This window comes from Balaenoptera ricei, chromosome 1 (genome assembly GCF_028023285.1).
Source record: "Balaenoptera ricei isolate mBalRic1 chromosome 1, mBalRic1.hap2, whole genome shotgun sequence".
NCBI lineage: Eukaryota > Metazoa > Chordata > Mammalia > Artiodactyla > Balaenopteridae > Balaenoptera > Balaenoptera ricei.
The window spans coordinates 184,200,184-184,226,934 of NC_082639.1; the positions used below are offsets into that span (position 1 = coordinate 184,200,184).

The 26,751-nt window shown below is 40.9% G+C and overlaps 1 long non-coding RNA gene across 6 annotated transcripts in view; it reads right to left on the reverse strand.

Annotated features, from left to right (window-relative positions):
• The window catches only part of LOC132354178 (uncharacterized), a 359,922-nt gene that overhangs the window by 29,346 nt on the left and 303,825 nt on the right, over nt 1-26,751 (reverse strand). For 4 of the 6 annotated variants that reach the window (XR_009499203.1, XR_009499201.1, XR_009499205.1 and 1 more), the window contains 2 exons: nt 20,194-20,278; nt 17,192-17,481 (listed from right to left, as the gene is read on the reverse strand). The exons of 1 other annotated variant lie outside the window; for it this stretch is intronic. This is a non-coding gene — a long non-coding RNA (uncharacterized LOC132354178). Of the gene's footprint in view, nt 1-17,191; nt 17,482-20,193; nt 20,279-26,751 lie in introns of those variants that run through there. One more of the 6 variants, XR_009499202.1, reaches the window with a different exon arrangement.

Below are 26,751 nucleotides of genomic sequence, written 5' to 3' on the forward strand. Positions count from 1 at the left end.
GTTTTGACTGCTTTTGTGCTACTGTGATAGAGTTGAGTAGGTGTGACAGAGCGCATATGATCCAAAAATTTAAAATATTTACTATCTGACACTAGAGAAGTTTGCCTATTTTTAGTGTAGAATACAGAGTCCAGAAATAAATCAATACATAAATGGAACTTGGAATCAAGATTATGTTACCACTAAGCAATGGGGTAGGAGCCTTTTCAACAAATAGTGCTATGTAAGTTGAATAATGATATGCAAGAAGAAATTATTCCTGACTTCAATCTTAAACCATGAACAAAAATCAATTTCATTTAAAAGTCAAACAAATAAAGCTTCTTCAAAATAACACAGGAGATGTTAAAAAGATTTTTAAAAAACTAACCGCTGATAAAAAGCAATAATCAAAAAGGAATAAATTAATACACTAAACTTCAATAAAATCAAATCAAGATGTTCTGATTTTCAAAAGACATCGTTAATAAAGAGGCAAGCCACACAGTGGGAGAATATATTTGCAACCCATAGAACCAACAAAAAACTCTAGTTCTTTCAAATACAAATCCACAGCGAGCTAGCTAGATCGACCCAATAAGAAATAGGCAAGAGACCAGAAGATATCCAAATAACCTGGTCACATAAAATGGTGGTCCACATCATTAGTCAATCAGTAATATGCATTAAAAAAAAAAAAAAAGAACACGATCCCATCATTGTTTTGGAATAAGTAGAGCTAAATGCACTTACTTCAAATACTCTGGTGCCACCTGGCGGTTTGTTTCCATATGACAGCCTACTGATAAATTGATCACTTTTTAATTTTGTTACAAAAAACTTTAAAAATACTATACTCAAGCATCTGCTCAACAACTATTTATTAAGCGTTATGTTGGCATCCGAAATATTGTTAGTCATTAGGTTCACAAAGATAAATAATAAATGGACGTTTTCTCAAGGGATGTATTTTCTGGTGTGTGTTTTGAGGGAGGGACTGGAGAGGAGATATAAAGATAACACACTGTTACAGCACCTGTAATAGACCCAGAAACCATGTCTGTATCTTTATCATCGTTTATGTCAGGTTAAAAAAATTTCCTGTGCTGAACGATTTCCTCTGCTTAGGAAAGCTATAGAGGTATATCTATGTTGACCACTCTTCATGCAACTCACAAGAGATTAAGAATCTAAATAAGTAGTTGATTATATTAAAATCTGTCAAATTGTGTAATTTACATTTTGGGGGAAGAAAGAGCATCCTGGTTTCATTTAATAAGTAACAGTATCAACAGCAGAACTCAAATCACTTGGAACTCCCTTTCCCACCACTCCCCCATCGTGTCCTCTCCTGCCCCAGAGTACCTGAAAACTACTTCCAGCCCGAATCTGCTCCTCAAGTAGGGCTCTACCATGACTGTTGTTGGCTGAGAAACCCTTTACCCACTTCAACAGTTGTCTTTGATAGCAGCTATTATCCGCTTAGCACTGTTTAGATCGGTGTTTTCAATAGCCCTTTTCATGTTTGGGAAGAAACAATTATTCACTCTAAACAGTGTCCCACACATTGCAGTGTATTTAGCATTCTTGGAATTTAGGCACCCAAATACCTGCAGCCCTCACCAGCCTTTCAAACAAAATATAACGCTTCCATACATTTTCAGATGCTCCCTAGAGGTTTAGAGCATATAGGTGAGCAATGAAGTACACACAAGAGAAATACTTACTCATTTATTCAACAATTTATTAAGCATCTATAATTATGAAACAAATAACATATACAGGGAACTCACTGATTGGAGAGACAAAATAAACAAAATCACAATTCATGTTATTGTAAAAATATATACGAGATGGTACCAGAAAACAAAAGGAGAAAAATGACTGGGAGAATAGAGATAGCTATAAAGTGCAGGAAAAAATGTATCTCGGTTTTGAAGGAAGCATGGGGCGGCCCAGGGAAGAGCAGGGAGACACTGCAGTGGTGGAAACAATTTGAAATGGTTTCCCGAGCCGAAGGGGCGGGGCCGGGGTAAAGGTGACTTTTGAACCACCTGCGGAATCTGAACGGCGTTCTTTCCTCTGACTCTGTAATCCTGCCTCGGGGCCTGAGTTACTCTCACACCATCAGCCATGACTCGCCGTGAGGCGGTATCGGGGGCTCTGTTATCACATCGAACCCCCTCCCGGCCTCCACGTTACACCTTCATTTCTCTGCCGCCTCCTTTCGAACCGTTCCGCCCGAACCTCAAGACTTGAAAGGTCTACAGCGAGCTCCTGGTCTTTCCTTCCCAGCGCTCGCCTCCTCCGGTCACTATTTTAACCTCAAAGTCACTTTGTTTTCTTTCTTTGAGATTTCCCTGCTGCCATAGAAATCAAGTCAGTTGCTATTCTCTGCTCTAATTTTCTGGAACAATATATTTTTTATAAATTTTTTCTTGTAAACTCCAACTGCTGTAATGCAGGGATGTCATTCCTGGGCTACCCTACGCCTCCCCCATCCGGCCCCCGAGCCCCTGCTCTCCACCCTCTGCCGTCACCCATGCCCTCTGACATCACACACATCTGACATTTGACTTCAGTGGCTTTGGTCTCATGCTCAAAAACGTAAGGGCCAGTGATGGAAGAAAAGAGAACTGTGCTTATGCTGGTGTTTGAGGTCCCCCGCAATCTGGGCCCCAGCTAACTCCTTAATCCATCTAGGGACGGTCCTTGACTTTCAGTGCCGGGAACTGGTAGTAATGACGAGTGTAACAGTCAAGAAATACTGAGAGCTTTCCATACCTCGATACTGAGAGAAGGGCTTTATATAAATTTTCTCATTTAGCCTTGACTACCTCATTTATTTATAAAAGCCCTTTTAGTTCCCATTTTGCAGATGAAGAAACAGAGGTTTAGAGATTAAGTAACTTGGCCACATTTTTTTCACTTGTAGTAAATGATAGAGCCGGAATTTGACATATGAAGTTATTTGATTCTTAATGCCATGCTAGACTTCTGATTTTCTCCTCTCTCTCTCTCATTCTCTCTTTTTCTCTATCTCTATTCACCCCTCTCTATTTTCTGAAACAAATTTTAATATATGACCTAAAATGCCTCCATTTTTCCCCGTTGGAATTCAGCCCATCTGTCAGATCCTGCTCAGAGCCCATTTTCTCCATAAACACCCCCCTCCCCCATCAACTTAAGTCGGAGTCACCTCCCCCTCCCGCCAAGCCAGTGGTTCCCACCTTTGGCTGCACATCAGAATCACCTGTGGAGACTTGATATAATTGGTTGGGGAGCACCTGGGCCTCACGATTTGTCAGTCTCTCAAGGTGATTCCCATGTACAGCCGAGGATGAAAAAATGGCTACAAGATCTTAATGCTTTTTTGGACTCTACAGCTCTTTTGGCAACTAGAATCACAGACTAGCATGATTTCGAGATAGATTTGGAGATCAGCTATTTTATCTGTAAATGAGAATGTTGAATATGATTAGTAATATTCAAAACTCTTTGGCAGAATACTTTGAAATTATTCAGAGACACACCAAAATTATGTAAAAAAGAAAGTTGAACTTCTTTCCTGGAAATGGAGGAGGGAAATGTCAGATCCCACTAATTTGCCTTTTTCCCTCATTACAACTCTGGGGTCCCTGAAGGAACTACATCAACCTCTAGGGCACCGAAGATCAAACCCTGAATATGCTGCATTACGTCAGTCCCTTCTGTCTGTAAGAGTCTGATAGTCTATGGTACCATGGCTAAACAAAAGACGAATTATCTATGTGTTAGCTCTATTATCAGACTACTTCTCTCCCAACAATGTGTCATTTAGCTGACAGAGTGTCTATTTCTTAGGGAATCATATTTATCTAATAAAAAAATAATAGTATTTTCAAATGACCTAGGAATGGCACCGTGTACCAAACAGCTGATATTAATATTTCAAACTCACACCATCTCTGAGGACAAACACCAGTATAACCCTTTTGCCAGTGAAGAACTTGAGGGTTGAGGGGTTAAGTGACCCACCTCGAAATGTGGTACAATTTAGTGCAAACTCCCCACTCCTAATCCAGTTTATTCTATTTTTTATAAATATTTTATGAGCCTCTCCTTTACCTGCCACCATGGGCATAAAAACATTTCCACTAATGAGTAGCACAGAGACGTCTCTAAGCTACTTGGAACCAAAGTTCAGCTGGAATTTAGTATAATAGACAATTCACAACACATTTCCAGAGATCAGTGGGGGGGGGGGGGAAAACACAATTCAGTTTTGCATTCATGTAAGGTAAAAGGTACTGGAGACATTTTTTTTCTCAATGACAAATACAAAGTAAAATTCTTTGTAACAAAAAAAAAGTGGCATATTGAGCTTGTATTCCACAACTATCAAGGAGAGATTAAAGAAGAAATAAATAAATGAAGAAAACCTGTTATTTCAAAACAGATCAAATTGTAACAAAAGGAAGAACATTTTAAAAATATTCTGGCATGGGTGTCTCAGTTTTCTGAGAAAGCTCTGCTCACCACAGCTCATTTTTATTCCCATTTTACTTTTCCTCTTCCCCCATCAGATCATTTTCCTTACTATATGAGGATCAGTGCAGAGGTCTGCCAAATTAAACTGTCACAGGAATACAGGGGATAAAGATTCCCAATAGTGAGGGAAGCTTAGATGAATAATCCATCAGGATGTGCCACCACTAAGTCAAGGTAGTAATACACTCAGGGGGACACACATCCATCCACAGGGACTGAATCCTTTCAGTTTAATATATCTTATTACTTGTGCCAACAATCTTGAAAGGCACATCATGCCCTAGAAATTACAGAGTAATTGCTTTTTTTAATTAACAGCCAAATAAAAAGAAACCAATAGCAACAGAACTGAATAATTTAAGTCCTATTTAAAAGAATTTAGTTCAATATTAAACTTGGAGTTCTTCAATTAAAGACACATCTGCTCTCTCTTTTTTTTTTTTTGCTCTCAATTCTTAAATCTTTGTAAGAAAATACAAAGATGTAAGAATTGAGAGCAGATTTGGAAGTTGGCCATGTATATTTAAATTTATACATATTGTATAATATGTGTTCTAATCTCATATTTAGCTAATACTTTTACCTTGTGTGTTTAGAAAACACTGCTTCATTCATTTTAAATAAGAAATTAACTGACTGTAACCGATATCTAGCTTAACCGAGGCAAGTGTTTAGGTTGACCAGCATTTATATAGTTTAGGGGGACATACATGGAGGTATGATTTGGACATAATGTGCTGAATGTCCTTAGCTCTCTTCTGAGGGAACTGACCCAGGAATTTTATATGCATAGGTTGTCAATACTGGGCACAGCTTCTTGGAGCAGGGGTGGTTGTATACCCTAAGGCAGCCATCCACAGGTGACTGTCACAGGATTCTGTCCATAAGAAATGCCCTTATACTTCATGATGACAACTCAACCAAAACGAATACTCTCTCTTGGGGAAACTTGCAAAGACAGAGTCAGTTAGCAGCAGCAGAAGTAAAAGCAGGTGAAACAGAGATGGGCTGGGGTATAAAATAGCCAAGGTCAACAGGAAAGACGGACCCACATTTCTGGAGGCAGCACCAGAGAACCAGGTTATGACCAGAGCAATGCCAAACACTAAAGTTCCACTTCTCCCTAAGGCACGACTACAGAATTACAGTTTTATTCTGAATGTGGGGCTGGAAATGTAGCTTTTCAGGCTACTTCCTGCTCTTCCTCAATCAAAAGTCCTATTATATACCGTAACCAAACACATCTCTGTTCCTTGCAGCCTCAAAAATCCATAAGGCCATGTGCCTTAAATACCTTTAATTGAGCATGATCAATAAGGTAAAAAAAAAAAAAAAACCCCAAAAAACCTATGGATTTCAGGGCTAATTGCTCTTTTTTGTAATGTCATGACTAGTTTTCAAATTTTCCTCTATATTACCACATAGTTGATCAACAACACTAAATAATCCTAACTTGTGTTATAAATTTTTAAAAGGTAGTATGGTGGTGAAGGTCTTCAGAGGTGTTCTTCAGTGGTGAAGAACACAGTCTCTGGGGCATTGGTTCAATCTCAACTCTGCTACCTAATAGCTCTGTGACCTTGAGTATACTTCTAAATTCCTCTGTAAAACAGAGATATTAATTGTATCTACCTCATACAGTCTTTGTGAAAATTAAATGAATTACACAGGTAAAGCTGATAATAAGCACTATATGAGAGCGAGTTATTAAGATATTATTATTATTAAATGAGAAAATAATTTAAACACTAGAAGACTGTATTTTAATTTTAAAACAGCATCATCTACTTTTAAAAGGGTGATTAATCTTAGTGGAAGCTGGTGGCATTCTTCATCCTCAGAGTGATTTCATTGGTATTATTCTACTGAAATATAAAGGTGAAAATGAAAGCAACTCTCAAAAGATACCAAGTGAGTACATCGCTTAATAACACTTAACTTCAGATACAAGATTTGGCAAGAAAAACATGCTTAACCGAAATATTCTGAATTCTTCTATTATACAGACAAGCACGCTAAGCTATTCATAAAAATTCCTGGCCCCAGAATATTCACTGGAGCTATTCATCAAATAATTCAAACAGCTGATAAAGAGTTGGCCGAAACAAAAATGATTGAATTCCTCTCCAAAGAACCGGAATGAGTCTCTGGCAAAAATGAGAAGCCATTATGTCTTGTCCAATTTATTTGGTCTAGTGATTCAAAGAATACTGTTGCATCCCTTATCATCATTTCCCTTTCTAAGGTTCTGATATTCATTAGGAAAGGTCCTTAGCGACCCTAAAGAGTTCATGTTCATTAACTACATTATGTTGAATAAACTGGACATGGCCTTACAGAGCGATAAAACAAAAGGAGCCAGCAGATGCGGGACACTAGTGCCTGAAAGTGGCTTTCAGGGATGTGCTCACTGGCCAGGCCCTCCCTCCCCATCGGAGGCCTCCAGCTGTGGACTCAGCCGCCCTCCCCACCCCCTTCCTTTCCTGTTTGCTCTTAGGGCTGGATACTTTTTATAAGCAAGAGGATTAATAGGCCCAGGAGCAGATGCTCTTTTACAGTAAGTACTATTGCAATCTCCAAGCGAGCTTTCCATGCTGCTGATGGCAATCGCTCCCCAAAGAGACATTTCTTAAATACCTATTTTAAGATCCACATTTTGATAATTTTATTAAGTTAGAAATTAAACACTTGCTGGCTCAAGTGCATCACTGACTATGAACAAAACGGTGCTTAGAGACCTTTTCAAAGTATATATTCTCTGCATTGCTCAGCACTTCCTTTGTCCAGCTAAACACACAGCAAAACGGGTGAATGCCCAGGACATGTCTGTGCTGCCGGCCACAGAGATGATAAATCCAAAGCATGGTCAGAAGGAATTTGAGGCGTCTCTGAAAGACTTGGAGAACTCTGATGTCACATTTCAGGCCCTCAAACTGTGTCTGTGGAACTCAACAGTAAAGTTTCCATGATAAAAATGCTGGATTTTTCTCTGGCCCTTTGAACAGAGAATATAATCTCAGTGTTTTCTCTATGTATCGTGAGAGGTAGAAAGCATTAAATCTAGAAAGGACATTACATGACTTGTTTTAGCCCTGACAGTTCTAAAGTGATACATGTGCCCTTGGTGAGTGATGGGAAGACATTAATGAAATTAATTATTTAGGCTTAATTCATTCATTGTTAATATTGACATGGCCATTTATTGATACTCATTTGGGTAAAAGCAAGCCAAGAAGGAAAATCACGAAAATAAAAAGAATAAGAAGGATGAAATTATACAGTCTCGATTTGTGCTTTGACCTTACGACAAACCATCTCTGTAGCTTTTTCTTTCCCCAAGCAATTTATCATCCTAGTGACCTCTGCATAAACATATTATGATCTAAGTCTCCTTACGAGAAAAATGTTCAATGCAATCAAGCATTTTTCTTTTTGTAAAACCTTTGGTTGTTTTAAAATGTCAACAACTTTACATGTTGGTAGGTATTATATGCATATGTGTAAGTAATATAAGCATGTGTATGTGTATTTATATGTATTCACACATATATGCATGCATATATAGTTATATATATACTATATATAATATATATTTGATGGGGTCTATATCCATATCTTTAACTGTAACTATATCTATATATTTTTATATAGATAGGTAAACAAAACTTAATCCTTTCCAGGTCTTGAATTTCTTGGGTAATCTGATAAGATCCCCTAAGGAAAATGCACCTGTGTACAGCCATAAAAACCAATGTTACCAGCAAGGTATGCATTCACCTCCAAGTCCATGGGTCACTAATTAGGAACCTTGGGTAACCCTTATGCTGGTCAGCAAAAATGTTCAGTATAGAAAAATATTAGGGAATTATTATAATATATCATTTTCTATATTGCAATAAATAGGACAAGAAACATTAATCTTCCTCTGATTTTATTTTCAAGTCAGGCCAGAGGAAGTGCCTTAAGACAATGGGCCCAGGCAAAAAGCCCAGCCTGTTCATTGTTTTTTGTTTTGTTTTGTTGTTTTGCCTCGGCAACTTTCATATACAGCACAGTAAAGGGAATCACATCTCTCTCTTCCTTCGGCTGTTCTCAAGAGGAGAGGCAGAAAGGCCCTATGGTCCTGGAGAAGGACTGTAGTTATTACCAGGGTATCTGGTGGGCGTGGAGGTTAGGATGACACCAGCATCTGGGTCACTGAATTGCAAATTACCCACTTGAGTAAGAAGCATTTTATGGGCATCGATCAAGCTATGTAGCATTTCTGTCTCTTCTAATGTGTACTTCAATACTACTTCCTGGGAAGAGGGGCTTTCCTTGACCTTGAGGTTGCTGAAGATTTATATGATGAAAACGTCTTAATAATTAAGGTCCAGCCCCAGGAATAAAAACAGGGAGAGCTATTTGTTTGTGGCTACATATACCTATCAACCCCGCCATTTTTTTTATTGTAGTCATCACGGCCCATTGTGACTGGCATAATTTCCAAAAGGAAGCAGAGACCATGAATGAAAGAATGTCAAAATATTTTATTGGCCACAGGGTATCCTCCGTGCCCTAGGAGTCAGGCAATATAATTTAACTCAGAGAGCACAGATTTCATAGAATCTTATGAAACAAAATAGTCTACTCTCTTACCTGGGATGCTCCTGGATGGCAGCCCTTCTCATTTCCATGACAAAACAAAAGGAGGGAGAGAGTTCGGCATCTCGTCTAGGAAACTATCGCCTCATTCAATGGTCTGAGATTTATAATCCTCAATATATTCTGTGTCATGCTCAGAACATCCCAAGTGCCCTTTTAAGTAAGGCTGGTTCCATTCAGAATATGGGAGATTTCAAGAATATTATTTGTGAGTTAAAAAAAGAAAGAAAAGGAAAGCCTTTCCACAAATTTCTGGCCTTCCACCATTATTACCCCTGGGAGAAGTTAAGTTTGACTGCAGACAGCAAATGGGAAAGCAATTCAGCAAGTTCAAAAGTGCACTGACCATTTAATTACTCTTAAATTATATTGTACATAAGGATTAATATTAGCCCTCCGTAGCATCAAGTCTCTACTTTGTTAACTGTTTAAATATATCTTACAACTTGTAACAGCGCTTCAGGATAATATATAAATCAGGGAGTACTCAAGACAATGATTTTAAAATATCTCAAACATTTTCAACTTCTCTTGTTAGTTTTCCTTAAGTTTTATCCGTTTCCCCTTATTCAGTTAATAAATGGTTATTGAATGCCTACTATACCCCAAGCACTGTGCAAAGTATTGAAGATATGATAGTAAATAAGATAAATACAGGTTTCTTGCCCTGAGAGAGCTTGCGATATTTTGGGAGACAATGAAAGCAATGAGGCAATTCTAGCGTGATACGTGCTTTGACAGGGAGGAGCAGTTTGCTAAGATATGACATTAAAAAGGGCATCTAGGGCTTCCCTGGCGGCGCAGTGGTTGAGAATCTGCCTGCTAATGCAGGGGACACGGGTTCGAGCCCTGGTCTGGGAAGATCCCACATGCCGTGGAGCAACTAGGCCCGTGAGCCACAACTACTGAGCCTGCGTGTCTGGAGCCTGTGCTCCGCAACAAGAGAGGCCGCGACAGTGAGAGGCCCGCGCACCACGATGAAGAGTGGCACCCGCTTGCCACAACTAGAGAAAGCCCTCGCACAGAAACGAAGACCCAACACGCCAAAAATAAATTAAATAAATTAAAAAAAAAAAAAAAAAGGGCATCTAGACAAGACTGCAGGAATTATGGGCAGACTTCCAGATGAAGTGCCATCTAAGTTGGATCCTGAGTGGTGAGCCTTTTTTTTAATATATAAATTTATTTATTTATTTGTTTATTTTTGGCTGCATTGAGTCTTCATTGTTGCGCGTGGGCTTTCTCTAGTTGCAGCGAGCGGAAGCTACTCTTCGTTGCGGTGCGTGGGCTTCTCATGGCGGTGGCTTCTCTTGTTGCAGAGCACGGGCTCTAGGCGGGCGGGCTTCAGTAGCTGTGGCATGCGGGCTTCAGTAGCTGTGGCATGTGGGCTCAGCAGTTGTGGCTTACGGGAGTAGTTGTGGCGCACGGGCTTAGTTGCTCTGCGGCATGTGGGATCTTCCCGGACCAGGGCTCAAACCCATGTCCCCTGCATTGGCAGGCGGATTCTTAACCACTGTGCCACCAGGGAGGCCCGAGTGGTGAGCCTTTAACCAGATTCAGGAAGGTGATGGTTTGAGAAAAGGAGCAAGATAGGGCAATAATGAGAGAGAAGCAAATATCAATAGCTTTGCTTTAAAATATCAGAGAATCCTGTCTCAGTCTAAAGGTTAATGAGAAGGATCCAGTACGGAGGAAGGTGAAGCTAGAGGAGACAGTGGGAATAACTGACAGAACAAAGACCTCATGAAGGTATAATGAAGGCATAGCACAGCCGAGGAATGGGTCTGAAGAAGGACCATTACATTGCAATGGAAGGAAAGAATAAACAAGAATATAAAGAAATTTAAAGGTGCAGTGGCAGGAAGTTGAGAGAATTCCCATAGCGTGGTCTCAATTTCCTAATATGAACAAACAGAGTAATCAATATTCATTGATTACATTTTATGTCTCAGGGTGATTAGAGTTCATCTAATACTCAGAACTTTCTGTGACATTGATAATATCTTCCCAGTTTGCAGATGAAAAAGAACATCTCAGAGAAGATAGTTTGTCCAATATCACACAACCAGAATGTGTCAGAGTCAAAGATATGAATTCAGATTCTCTAAACTACGTGTTTCTTTCCAGTTCCTCCAGCGAAGTAGAAGAAGCAGTTCTCTGTTGTGAGAGTGAGAGGGAAATGGAGACAAGTTTGAAGAGAGTAGAAAAGGATCAAAATTCTCACTGATTTCTCCCATTCTAACTACAAGGCCTCCTAGATAGGGTAATGAATAGAAACACACTGTGTCACCAATCATTTGGAAATCTCAAGATTTGCTCAACAGCTCGATCAAGTGTGGACATGGAAAAAGTAGGCAGTTGAATTGATCTAAGACAGAAATTCTTCCAGATAGATGGTGTCTTAGCTCAGGCTGCCATAGCAAAATACTGTAGACCGAGTGGCTTAAACAATAGAATATAAATATTTCTCAGAGTTCTAGAGGCTAGGAAATCCAAGATGCAGGGGCTGGCCTATTCAGCTCCCCAGTGAGAGCTCTCTTCTTACACTGCAGACGGCCACCTTCTCACTGTGTCCTCATACGGCAAAGAGAGAGAGAGAGAGAGAGCACACGGGGTCTCTCTTGCTCTTCCAGTAAGGACACATGCCATCATGTGCCTTACCCTTACGACCTCATCTAGTTCTCATTATGGCCCAAATGCCCCATCTCCAAATACCATCATATTGGGAATTAGGGCATCAACCCATGCATTTGGGGGTGATACAATTCAGTACACAGTAGATAAAAAATGAAAGATAATTAAATATGTGATTAAGAACTGTTCAAGAGCTGGACCATGAAAATCTATGATGAATGGGAAAGGAAGTGAAGACCAGGGGGCTTATTGCAAAGGAGAAAGTGGTGGAGGCCAGATGATGTGACAGAATATTGAAATGGAAGCGACTCAGCTCAAATAAAACAGATGGAAGATGGGATGACTGAATTGACTTTTTAATTTTTAATATTTCCCATATTGGTTTTTAGTTACTATCTAAAAACAAATAAGGGTCTATATGCTTTTTTTCTACAGGCAGAAAGGAACAAATAAGTTTGGAGTGTGTTCTGCAAACACACTTGTGGAGAGAGGAAACTCGGGTTCAGAAAGAAGCTGGCAGCTTTGAAGAAGAATGAATGGCACATGGAGTTTCCAGAAGAGAAGAAAAGGTGAACAAAGGGAGCTGAAAGAGATCCCTGTGGGCATCCCAGTAAAACCGTGCCCTGTGCCTAGTGCAAGAGAAACACAGGTGACTACAGAAACAAGAATACAATCCCTACTATCTGTAAGATACACTCACTGTTTGGAAATAATCTATCTCACCAGATAATGAGGTTTAACAATTTCAATGAATGACTGAAAGACATTTTTAAAAAGAGTAAGAGGTCAGTATCACTGAAGAAAATATGATAAATATTAAGCTCTACTTTAAAATAGCATGTTAAATTAACAGGGTTTTTTTTGATCCCATCAACCTTCACTAAGATGGAACTCAGAGACAGTGTCACCTTCTGTCTGCTGCTTCATAAATTATATTCTCCAAGGAAGGGGATTAACAGGGAAGGGAAAATATTCAACCACTTTAATCGCTAGTAGACATCTTTTAATCATCAAAATATAATTTTGTCCAATAAACTACTTATTTAAATGAGGTTAAGAATACAAACTTATTAATTTTCAAGGAGTTCAAAAATAGAACTGAACACTAAAATCTAGTGGATTTGTGCTAAGTTATGTTGAAACATATTATTGAATAATTTAGTTTAGCAGCTCTCAAAATGTGGTCTTCAGCCCCCTGAGGGTCCCCAAAAGGTTAGAGCCATTTTAATAATAAGACTAAGACTTTGTCATTTTCACTGTGTTGACATCTGCACTGAATGTGCAAAACGGTGATGGATTAAACAGCTGGCACTTTAGAATGAATGGAGGCAGTGGCACCAAGCTGCATAGTGGTCATTATTTTCTTCAGGCCAACACATCCACTTCCACTTAAGGATGTCCTTGACGAAGCAGAGAAATAGTAATATTATTAAATCTGGACCCTTGAGTACATGTCTTTTTAATATTCTGTGTGACAAGATGGGAAGTACACATAAGGCACTTCTGTTGCGTGTCAAAATCTGATGGTTGTCATGGGGAAAAACATTTGTGCAATTGTTTAAGTTGTGAGCCGAACCTTCTACTATTTTCATGAAACATCACTTTTACTGAAAAGAACAGCTGGAAAACAAATATTATTCAGACTTGAATCTTGTCAGACATTTTCTCAAACATGAACAAAGAGCCTGTCACTTAAGGATAACAACTAACAGTATTTACTGCAAATAACACTGTGTAAGCTTCAAGTAAAAGCTTCCATTAGCTTGACAGCTTTCCAACACTTCCAGACTTTTCTGGTAAATTTGGTCGTGATATTAATGAAATTTCTGGATATTGTATAATGAAATTCATCAACATTTGGAAGACTACAAAATTCAACATAATATTTTCCAAATGTTCAATGTGTCATATTACAGAAATATGCATGGGTAAAAACTACATTCAAATAACATGATAGACCAATGGATTTTAATGTAATGAAATGTTTATTGATTCCACATTACCATTAACTTTTAAGAAACTACCACTTGCTGAGTTTGGGTGTGGTATCAAAGAAGGTTCTTCACAATTATTTACAAAGGCTATTAAAACGCTCCTCCCTTTTTCAACTATATATGTGCGTACAATGCTGAATTTTCTTCATTTACTTCAACCAAAGAAACATATCACCAAAGAGTGAATGCAGAGGCAGATAGGTTAATCCAGCAATCCACTATTAGGACATGTAGTAGAAAGATTTGCAGAAGGGTAAAACACTGCCACTCCTCTCACTCAATTTTTATTTGGAAAATCTAGTTATTTCATTAAAATTATGTTATTTATGTTAACATGTGATGAGATTATTATGGGTTTTCAAATGAATCCATATAAACATTTAAAATTCTGTTTTAATTTTTATTATAAATATATATAAACAAAATTTCCTTAGTGTCTTAATAGTGTTTCAGTGTGTATAGGGTCTCTAAAACCAAACGTTTTGAGAATTCTTGCTTTAAAGGAGCAAAATTCACCTGTAACTGTGATTTCTATTATATCCACCGACTAAATTATTGAATTTTAAATGCTATGTTGACCTTAGTTCACAAGATACACCGGTCAAAGAAAAAATACCCAGGGCTCAGGTTTTATTTTAAAAGATTTGAAACATATCTGATTATAATAAAATTATAAATCCATCTGCCCCTCTCCTTTCCCACTACTTTTTTCAAAACTCTGTAAATCAAGTCTTCTGGAAGCAGGAGTAAGGGACTTTTGCAGTGACGCCAATATTGCACTGGCAGCCCACATACAACAGTTTTTATTCCCACACCCAGAGCTGGAAAACTCTTCTCCTCCCCAGAGAGAGTTTTTTGGCTTCCAGGCCAAGTGGCTAGGATAATAGTCTCCTGCTTTCCTCCTGCTTTGGGGAATCTTAATCCTATGGACAGCTGATCACAGACCCTGAAGCTCCCTCCATATTTTCCCAAGGCAGCCGGCAACAGGACATATACAATGAAAATCAGACTTTTGGTCCATAGGTCAAGATTTATATAACTAGCCAAGGTTTTGACAACCATCCTGAATTCATACAAGATATATTTGTTTTATAAAAAGAGGTAGAGAGAGATGATGTTTGTTAGAAATACTTTTAAAAGGCATTTAACTATTCAATAAATATTTTTACCAATACAGGGAATATAAAGGTATAAACGTGTGGGGCGGGTAAAGAGGAGAGCTGGAGAGCGAAGTCAAGTTGGAGCTGTCTCACCCTAACAAGTGAGCGAAGGGGCCTCCTGCACCATAATTCATGTGTCTGCCCCTTGGGCGTAGATTTTTCCTATTGAGATCAAATAGAGTATTGAAGAAGGATAGCTCGAGCCCTCGTCACCTGCTGTAGCAGTTCTACCGGTCTCCTCCAGTAAATTCCCGAGCATTCTTTAGAGCCGGGTTGAGGGGATGAGGATGGAGAGGCGCTGCTTTTCTGAGTCAGCCCACGTCCCAGCTTGGATCTCCACGCTGCCACCTCACCCAGCTGTGGTCCCCAGCTGGCCCACTTGCCCCTCCTGCCCCTCCTGCTGGATTTCATGTTTCTGCGGCAGAAACACCAGTACCTGTCTCCTTCCAAATACATGTGCTCACCTTGTCTCTCAAAATAAAGAATACTAATTTTCAGCTAGACAGCTTGCAGTCAGCTAGGAGTCTTGGTTTCCCAGCCTCCCTTGTCTCTAAGTACTGGTGAGTGAGATGCGTAAAAAGGTCTGTGGAAATGGAGGAGTTCTGTGCAACTTCCAGGAAGCCTCTTCGGAAAAGAGGAAACATGCCCTTCTTCCTCCCTTTCCCCATCCTACCCCCAGTAGGATGGGGTCTGATGCCTGCTGTAGTGACCACAGGGAACTGCTGGATGAGAACCGTACCCTCAGGTGGCTGAATGGAGAACAGGAAGGGCTGTGGGTTCCTGATGACCCTGGGGCTGGCACTCCTGCCCTGGATGGCCCTCCCCTAGAACTCTTTACAGGAGAAATAAATTTCCCATCATATTTAAGCCATGCTCTTTCAAGTTTTCTGCCACACAGAGTAATGACCAGTCCTAACTGAAACTCTTTCTTTCTTTCCCCAAATTATAAATAACACTAGGCTATTTTGAGCCAAAAAAGCATTCAATGGAAACTTGACAGTAACCATATAAAGGTATGAAATGGAAAGGAATTACTGCAAATTCAGTGGAGGACATCCCTGTTTCTAGATATTTGTTATCACTCCTCTGCTGTGGAAATATTCTTCAATGTCCATACTCACCCACAAGTCCCCTGCCTTCCACCACATTCATGAGGCTCTCCTTCCTCCTCGTTTGATTGTCACTTAGATGATCTCCTCTGGTTGACTCACCATAACTCAAAATTCCTCCCACTCTATCTTGCCAAATAGTCCACGCCTGTCCTTCTCCCACTGACTCCATCCAAATGAGACCGACAGCGTTGTGTTTCTCAAGCAAAAATGCCATCAGAGCCCATCTCAGTGTTTTCACCAACAAAAGAACCATCTACCCCAGAGATAATTTAAGCAATTCCATCAGAAAGAAAAAGCAGCTACCATACATTTTTTAATAGTATTTTTCTTTCTACTCTATATTAATTAAGAAGTAGGGAGAATACAACTGTGAAAATTTAATGAAATCAGAAACTCCAGCACAGATTTTAGCAGAGTTTCTGTGTATCATGAAAAATGCCTAGGAAGGCATGAGACCCGATGCCGGCAAAGGTGCTGTGATTTATGTGAAAGCAGAAGCCATCTCTCCTGACACAGAGCTCCACCTCCAGTGATCCGTCACTGCCCCCCTCCCCACGTCCTCCCGACCCCCAGCTCCGGCTGATGCCTGCAGACACTGCCTACCAGGCCTGCCCCTACTTCTTGCACTTAATGATTTTTCTCTTCAACTGTTATGGGATGCAACTTCTCTCATTTAAGACACAGCATAAAAACTTTGCCTTCTTACTCTCTTACCCATAGCTTTCAATGAACGCACGTGCTCTGAGAACTTTGCTATGGGATCCACAGCCTTCTCCTCACTGCCAGTTACTGCAGTTATCCATCAGTTTTCACATGGATGTTGGAATCAAGACCCCGGCCTGACAGTGTCTTACCTCACCTCCATACTTCTTCATCTCCACTCGACCTCGGATACTTAAGAGTATATTTGAACATGTCACCATCTAACACTTCACTTCTTAAATCTTCAACTCTGATTTTCTATCACCAACAATTTTTAGCCTTCCATCTTTCTCTTCTTCACTCCCACTACAACTACTTTTTAAGCCTTCTGAGAGAATTCTGGGAAAAGAAGGCAGAGCTAAAGATTCTCTGTCCCTCTCTTTCTTAGAAACTATCCAACAATAATAAGGAGAAAAACAGAAAAGACCACCTCATCTTCAATAAAAACTGATGAAAGTCCATAACTCTGGATGAAAATACATAGAAAAGAGTTCCAAAGGGCAATGATAATTAGACCAGGGCCTTGAAAGTTTAACCAGGATCTCAGCAGAACCCAGGCAGTGTATGCAGCGTGCTGAGTTCACCGTAGCTACATCCCACGTTCAGGGGCAAACAGTCTCTGGTCTCTGGTCTCTGGTTAGAATAGCAAGATTCCCATGGCGGACGGGCAGCGGGAGCCTCCAAGATGCCTTTGTGGTGCAAAGAAGTGGCCCCAGGAAGGTGGACCTGAAAGAGGAAATATATAAAAAAGCTGTCTGCCATGGGAATGACAGCACAGAGAATAAAATACGGTAGCAAGCAGCCCTGCAGGTGCTGATCTTGCCCACTGGAGAAGGAAAAAAGATCTCAGCACGCCTGTGTGTGCACGGGTGGACAAACACACACTCGTGCACGTATAGGTACGCACATCCCCCACCTCGTACCAAATCAGAGACATTCTAGACTGCACAGAGCCCCGGGGGGACCTTCTTGTAACCCCAGAACACGGGAGGGTGTGGGGAAACTGGCTCATCTTCAGAACCTGCAGGCCCACCCTTTCCTCTGACACCTCACCCAACTCTCTTTCAGAACTGCTCACCTTTCCAAGAGGCACGATGCTAAGAAGAATAAGAAAACACTTAGAAAAGGAGCCGGCTGCAGAGAGGCGCACACTACACAACAGGCAGATGAGGATCATTTGTCAAAAAGGAAAGACGGGGCTTCCCTGGTGGCGCAGTGGTTGGGAGTCCGCCTGCCAATGCAGGGGACGCGGGTTCGAGCCCTGGTCAGGGAGGATCCCACATGCCGCGGAGCAGCTAGGCCCGTGAGCCACAACTGCTGAGCCTGCGCGCCTGGAGCCTGTGCTCCGCAACAAGAGAGGCCGCGACAGTGAGAGGCCCGCGCACCGCGATGAAGAGTGGCCCCCGCTCGCCGCAACTAGAGAAAGCCCTCGCACAGAAACGAAGACCCAACACAGCCAAGAATAAATAAATAAATAAATACATTTAAAAAAAAAGTAAAGACAACAAAATAGGTGACGTTATTCGCACGCCTGACTCTCTGCACCAGACTGTGGCCTAGTGTTCCCAGCACCTAGCAGTGTGGCTGCTACATACTAAACATTTCAGCTAGATTTGATGAGTAAAGAAGTGATTTTCTAAAGTGGCATTTCAGATATTATTGGTCTCCTTCTGAAAATGATTTGGGGTGATTGGGCCCTCCTGGATTTCCTGAAATGAAACAAATATGTGTAGTTTTCTTTGCTAAGTTTAATGAAGACAGGTTTTCTTGAAAGTCTAATTAAATTCAACAAATATTTGTTGAGTACTTGCTATGTGCAGATCACTCTGCTGGGTTCTACCATGGATTTAAAAACAAGATCTGATTCTAATTTGAGAAGATACGTGCACCCCAATGTTCATAGTAGCACTATTTACAATAGCCAAGACATAGAAGCAACTTAAATGTCCATCGACAGAGGAATGGATAAAGAAGATGTGGCACATATATACAATGGAATATTCCTCAGCCATAAAAAGAATGAAATAATGCCATTTGCAGCAACATGGATGGACCTAGAGATTATCATACTAAGTGAAGTATGTCAGACAGAGAAAGACAAATACCATATGATATCACTTCTACGTGGACTCTAAAATATGATACAAATGAACTCATTTACAAAACAGGCACAGGCTCACAGATATAGAAAACAAACTTATGGTTATCAAAGGGGAAAGGGGGTGGAGAAGGGATAAATTAGGAGTTTGGGATTAGCAGATACAAACTGCTGTAAAATAAACAACTAGGTCCTACTATATAGTACAGGGAACTATATTCAATATCCTGTAATAAACCAGCATAGAAAAGAATATGAAAAAGAATATATATAACTGAATCACTTTGCTGTACATGAGAAACTAACACAACACTGTAAATCAACTATACTTTAATAAAAAAAAATATATATATATAAACAAGACCTCGAGGGGTTGAATATTCACTATATAATTAATTACATTTTTAATTTTAAAACGTTTCTTAATTAGTCTGGGGAAGGGCAAATGCTGTTTCCTGACCACCAGAATCTATTCTAACAGTAAAACCATTTCTACTATTCCAATATAATAATAGACAGAACAGGTAGATGATTCAAACTCTTTAAATAGTGCAAATGAACTGGATTTCTTTTAAATTTAATAATAAATGAATATTGTAATAAGTTTGCATGGAGACAGATGCAAATTACTGTGGTGGTAATTTCATAATGTATGCAAATGTCAAATCATTATGCATTACACCTGAAACCAATACAATATTGTATGTCAACTATATTTCAATTAAAAAATTTTTAAAAGATACTTAATTCCTCATTTCAAGATAAATAAATAATAAATGGTCATAGTAAATGAAGTTCATACATTTATGTACTCATTCAACAAGTATTTGTCAAATGCCTTCTATTTGGAAGATGCTATATTATATTAGGCAGTTTGGGAGTTCCTAAATCTGATACTCAAAGTATAGGTGATATATGACTGTGATACATTTTTAATTTCTGTTTGTAAATGAATGGCTTTTTATTCAGAGCTTAATATTAGAGGAAAAGGGGAGATTTCTGGTTTCTGGTTCCTCATGTAAGGAGTCTGGAAGTTGCCACTCCCTCCCAACAACAAGTAAAAAGCTGAACAGACGGAAGAATCAACAGCTCTTCTTGGATCCATGAGAAACATGAGGACACAGGGCAAACTGCTGTCCCCAAGACTGGAGAGATAGACAGTCAAATACAGGGAGCTGTGGTTTACTGGAGCAGAAACAGCTATGGGAACTAATGCTGGCGGGGGGAACCCCACACTGTAATTAATGAATTGCTGGAGACTCAGTGTGGACAACACTGAGAGTTAAACACGGCAGGTAAACACAGTCATAGCAGGTCCCCCATAGTTTTGTGCCACTTACCTCCAGGATCTTGACAAGGCTTCCACGGTAAATATCAGAGAAAAATCTCCTTGTGCTCCGGCAGTGGGAGGGGAAAAGGAACCATCTGAAATACACCAAAGCACTCTCTTCTTAACAAGGCTGCCCTCAGGGGAAACTCGTTAACCAGAGCCTAGCCTGCTGGGGGATTATCAGAGCCTAACTGACTGGGGGAAAGGGAAATACCCAACTGCAGCCCGCTCTAGCCATCCTGCCCCACCTAAGACGGGAGAGAGAACTTAGAAACACTTGTGAAGCTCATAGCCCAGAGGCCTCGGCTCCCTAAATTCGGAGACCTAATCACAGGACTATAGAACGCTTCCCCTCCCACCTCACCACCAAGGTACTAAGGCCAATTTACAGCAGTTCTTTCACCTGGTACATCATGTCCCACTATCAAGAAAAATTACAAGGCCTACCAAAAGGCAAAAAACACAATTTGAAGAGAAGGAGCCAGCATCAGAACCAGACATGGCAGGGATGTTAGAATTATCAGACGGGATTTAAAACAACTGTGATTAATACGCTGAGGGCTCTAATGGGTAAAGCAGACAGCATGCAAGAGCAGATGGGCAATATCAGCAGAGAGATGGAAATCATAAGAAAGAAAGGAAAAGAAATGCTAGAGATAAAAAGCACTGCAACAGAAACGAAGAACGCCTCACATAGGCTTGTTAGTAAACTAGACACAGGTGAGGAAAGGCTCTGAGCTTGCGTATATGTCTACAGAAACCTCCAAAAAGAGAAAAGTAAAGAGACTGAAGAAAACAGAACAGACTATCCAAGGACTGTGGGACAACCACAAAACATGTAACATATATGTAATGGGAATACCAGAAGGAGACGGAAGAGAGAAAGGAACAGAAGAAATATTGGAAAAAATAGTGACTAAGAATTTCCCCAAATTAAAGTCAGACACCAAAACACAAATCCAGGAAGCTCAGAGAACACCAGGATAAACACCAACACAATCTGTATGTAGGCGTATCATCTTCAAACTATCGAAAATCAAAGATAAAGAAAAAATCTTGAAAGAAGCCAGAGGAAAATAAAACTTTACCTACAGAGGAACAAAGATACAGATTACATCCAACATCTCCTCAGAAACCATGTGAGCAGGAAGAAAGTGGAGTGAAATACTGAAAGTATTGAGAGAAAAAAGCCTCCAACCTAGAATTCTGTTCCCTGTGAAGTTATCCTTCAAAAGTGAAGGAGAAATAAAGACTTTCTCAGACAAACCAAAATTGAGGGAATTTGTTGCCAGTAGACCCTCCTTCCAAGAAATGTCCAAAAAAAGTCTTATAGGGAAGGAAATTAATATAGGTCAGAAACTGGGATCTACATAAAGAAAGGAAGAGCATCAGAGAAAGAATTAGTGAAGGTAAAATGAAAACTTTTATTTTATTTCTCTTATTCTTAATTGATCTATCGGATAACAGTATGTTGAAAATAACAGCAACAATGTATTTGGTTACATATGCTGATGTATGTATCTTAAGTACATATGTGCTTAAGGATGCTTATGTATAAACAAAATGAAAATAAGTAATGCTACAAAGGACAGGAGGGAGGAATTAGGATTATTTTGTTACTATAAGGTACTCACACTCTCTGTGATGTGGTGCTTTTCCACCATGGACTTGGATTAATTATAAACGTATCTTGAGAATTCTAGGGCAACCATTACAAAGTTAAAGAAAGAAGTATAACTGATAGGCTAATAAAAGAGAGTAATGGGGCTTCCCTGGTGGCGCAGTGGTGGAGAATCTGCCTGCCAATGCAGGGGACACGGGTTCGAGCCCTGGTCTGGGAATATCCCACGTGCCGCGGAGCAACTCAGCCCGTGAGCCACAACTACTGAGCCTGCGCATCTGGAGCCTGTGCTCCGTAACAAGAGAGGCCACGATAGTGAGAGGCCCGCACACCGCGATGAAGAGTGGCCTCCGCTTGCTGCAACTAGAGAAAGCCCTCGCACAGAAACGAAGACCCAACACAGCCAAAAATAAATAAATAAAATAATTAAAAAAAAAAAAAAAACCTTCAGTGGCTGGCTCACTAGCTTGGAATACAGTACAGCGGTCAAGGTCTGGTTGGCAGCTGCCTCCTCTTGGTCCATTTGCTCCTTTCCTCCCCGCGCATTGGCTTTTCTGCTTTCTGTCCTCTTCCCGTAAACACGCTTGGCTGTTCCCCTCCTGCTCTTTCTCTACCTGATTGTTCTTCCCCTCGTTTGCATACAGCTGACTTCTTTCATATCTCACCTCAGTCCATCCCTGACCATCCTACCTAAAGCTGCCAGCACACCCACGAGATTCTGTCCCACCTCCATGTTTAGTCCCCTCAAAGCACGTCAAATGATCTGCATGGATGGCGTTTCCTATGGAGGGGTGATGGTGAGTTGCGCTGGGTGCGATTTGGGTCTTGTTTGTCTTCTCTGCACACACCTCACACACATCCCTGAGGATGGAGATACTGTCTGTCTAGTTGACCACTGTAATCCCAATGCCCAGAGCAATGCTGGCACAGAATAGCTCCTAAATTAATATTTGTTGGATAAATAAATGCATAATCCTCATTATAAACAAAGGCTTACAAAAATATGTGATTATTCCTCTGTGTCAACCCAGACGATATAATCCTGGTGCATTTCAATGGGAAGTGAGTCTAAGGAGGCCAGTCCAGGTTACAATAAGAAAACAAAACTGCAAGTGAAACATGGACCTCCTAAGCTGATATACATCCCTAGTGCACCTGAGGTTTAGGGATGGAAATAATTCACCACCAATTTTGGGAGGAAATTTCAGCTAAAAGACACATCTCATGGCATCCACATCTCCTTTTCAAATCGCAGCTTCTAATATTGTGAATTGAAAATCCTGGACTCCAAAGAATTCTCTCCTCTCTATTCACCTTTTTCAAATAAATCTTTTCACTAAAATGTAATTTAGAGTTTAGCCACTTGAGGGCACTTTAGATCTTTTATATGCACTCCCTTTTAAAAAAATGCCAGGCACCTTTCAAAAAGGCCAGAATTAATTTCCCTACAAATATTACATCCTTGATTCTGACACTTTTATTTTATTTTATTTTTTTATTTTTGGCTGTGTTGGGTCTTCGCCTCTGTGCGAGGGCCCTCTCTAGTTGTGGCAAGCGGGGGCCACTCTTCATCGCGGTGCACGGGCCTCTCACCGTCGCGGCCTCTCTTGTTGCGGAGCACAGGCTCCAGACGCGCAGGCTCAGTAATTGTGGCTCACGGGCCTAGTTGCTCCGCGGCACGTGGGATCTTCCCAGACCAGGGCTCGAACCCGTGTCCCCTGCATTGGCAGGCAGATTCTCCACCACTGCGCCACCAGGGAAGCCCAGATTCTGACACTTTTAAATCTCTAGCTCCTAAAATTCAAACAAGCTATTTCTAATCCAGGAAACCGTGACATTGCTAGCTCATGACTTAATCTTATTCAAGTTGTCATTACAACTCCGAGCCTCTGTCTTCAGTTTCTCCTGAAGAGATCACAGCGCTATCCATTTTAGGTTAATGATTCACAACGAAGGTGAGCTTAGACTCACGCCAGAGAATTTTCGAAACGTGCACTTCTGAGCCCCACTCTGTTCATTCAGATGCATTAAATTACAACCGCCGGGGTGCAGCATTAGCTTAGGAGGTTTTTAGAAGCTCCCCAAGTGCTTTTATTTTATTTTATTATTTTTAAAATTTTTATTTATTTATATTTATTTTTGGCTGTGTTGGGTCTTCGTTTCTGTGCAAGGGCTTTCTCTAGCTGCGGCAAGCGGGGGCCGCTCTTCATCGCGGTACGTGGGCCTCTCACTGTCACGGCCTCTCTTGTTGCGGAGCACAAGCTCCAGATGCGCAGGCTCAGTAGTTGTGGCTCACGGGCCTAGTTGCTCCGCGGCATGTGGGATCTTCCCAGACCAGGGCTCGAACCCGTGTCCCCTGCATTGGCAGGCATATTCTCATCCGCTGTGCCACCAGGGAAGCCCTCCCCAAGTGCTTTTAATACACTCTTGGATGAGGACAAAGGCCACTGTTTTCAACCAGCCTTGCAAAAATATGTGTATGCACATGTACACACACACACACATATATGTACACATACATATATACACACATACATATGTACACACACACATATACACACATATATACCTATATATACCTATATACACACATATATACATACACACGTATATACATATACACACATATACATACACACACGTATATACATATACACACATATACCTATATACACACATATACCTATATACACACGTATATATACACACATATAGATATACGTATATATATATACACAAATACATATATATATACACATATACATATATACCCACAGTATATACATATACACATATACATATATACACACGTATACACATATACACACGTATAATACATATATACACACGTACATATATATACCCACGTATATATACATATATACCCACACGTATATACATATACACATATACACACATATATATACATATACCCACACGTATATACATATACACATATATACACGTACACATATATACATATATGCATGTATATATACACATACATATATACACACGTATATACACATATATACACGTATATATACATATACACACATACATATATACACACGCATATATACATATACACATATATACACATATACACACGTATACATATACACACGTATATATACATATACATATACACACATACATATATACACACACATATATATACACACATATATATATGAACCACTGTGCCTCAGAAGAGACCAGAATCAGGACCCCCCCGCCCCCGCAGGAATCTCCACAGGAATCACCGGCATTACTCAAAGCGGTCAGGAAATGACTGCCTCGAAGGTTACCACACAACGTTGCAGCTCTAATTCTCAGTCCCGCTGGGTCCTCTACCAAAGTGCTCATTCCTGAGGTGAGCGGTCAGACTGGCCTGATGCGGCTCCACATCCGCCTCTGGAGCTGAGGACGCGCCTGGAGAGCACGTGGAGTGGAGGCACAGCCCGGCGAGCCCGGCTGGACAGACAAGAACAGCACCCCACGTCCTCTGCTCCGAGTACGTGTAACACCCCCCCCCCCCGATTCCTCCAAATATGCCAACCGCACCCACATTCCAGCGCCAGCACCACCACGAGCTCCCTGTGCCTGGCAGCCTTACAAGTGTTAGGGAGCATATTTGTTTTCCCGCAAGAACATGAGCAGGAGCGCTGCATTTTGATTCTACGTCTTTTTATGCCAAGCCCAGGCAGCCAACTCACTCAGGAGACCACAGGAGAGCACCGTCTTCAATTCACTTCTCTTTGAATCCGGGTCTCCTCCTGATGAAACATGCAGACAGACGTGTGTGTAGGGGGCGCCGTTTCCACGTTACTCTAACCTGGAATGAATGCTGACACCGTGCGCTCACATCAAGAGAGTGGGACGTGCTGTGCTTTGGAAGAAAAGAGGCACAGCTTCCTACCCTGATGCTCCAGCGTATGATGTCACCTGCTGGTGCCTCTTCTCCTCATCTCCAAAATGCAGAAACAAAAATACGTGCCTCTGTGGGGTCTGGACGGACAAGACGTTGTGTGTGATGTGCTCAGTTGCCCCCATGTCCACCCCCACCCCTTCCCATGCTCCCTCCTGGTCCACCGCGGCCGGAAGGGAAGCCAACTCCCTGGCAGCAAGGGCTCCGTGTGTGAGCTGTGCTCTGTCCCCCAGAGGCAGAAGCTGGACGGGAGCGAGAGGCCGTGTCCCTCCGGCGCAGCCGTCTCTGCTGGCAAGCAAGGGGTCAGAACTGGGGGTTTTCCCGCAGCGGAGTACCAGTGCTGTCCGGATTCTTCAGTCTCGTGAGGCCTGTGGTCTTATGTCGGCGCCAAGCTCAGAGGTGGCAGCTCCTTGTGCCTGTGTCATCTCGGCGGGCACCCCAGCCACCCCAGAACCTGCTTCCCTGGCCCTTCCCTGACTGTAAGGGCTGCACTCCCTCCCTGTCTCTACCCACTTCCACTTTAAATCTCTGGAGAGGCTTCTGTTTCCTACCCTGAACCTGGCCTAATACAGACATACAAAGTGCTTAGTAGAGATTCTGGCACTTAAAAGTTGCTTTAAAAATGTTAGCTATTATTATTGCTTATATTTGACCTTTTCAAAACGTTTAAAATTGATATATAGTTGATGTACAATATTATAAATTATAGTTGTACAACATAGTGATTCACAATTTTTAAAGGGTATATTCCATTTATAGTTATTATAAAATACTGGCTACATTCCCTGTGTTGTGCAATATATCCTTGTAGCTTATTTATTTTATACCTAGTAGTTGTACCTCTTAACCTCCTACCTGTATCTTCCCCCTCCCCACTGGTAGCCACTAGTTTGTTCTCTATACCTGTGAGTCTGTTTCCTTTTTGTTATATTCACTCGTTGGTTTTATTTTTTAGATTCCACATATAAGTGATGTCATATATTTGACCTTAGCCACATATTAAGCCCAAGTTTCCT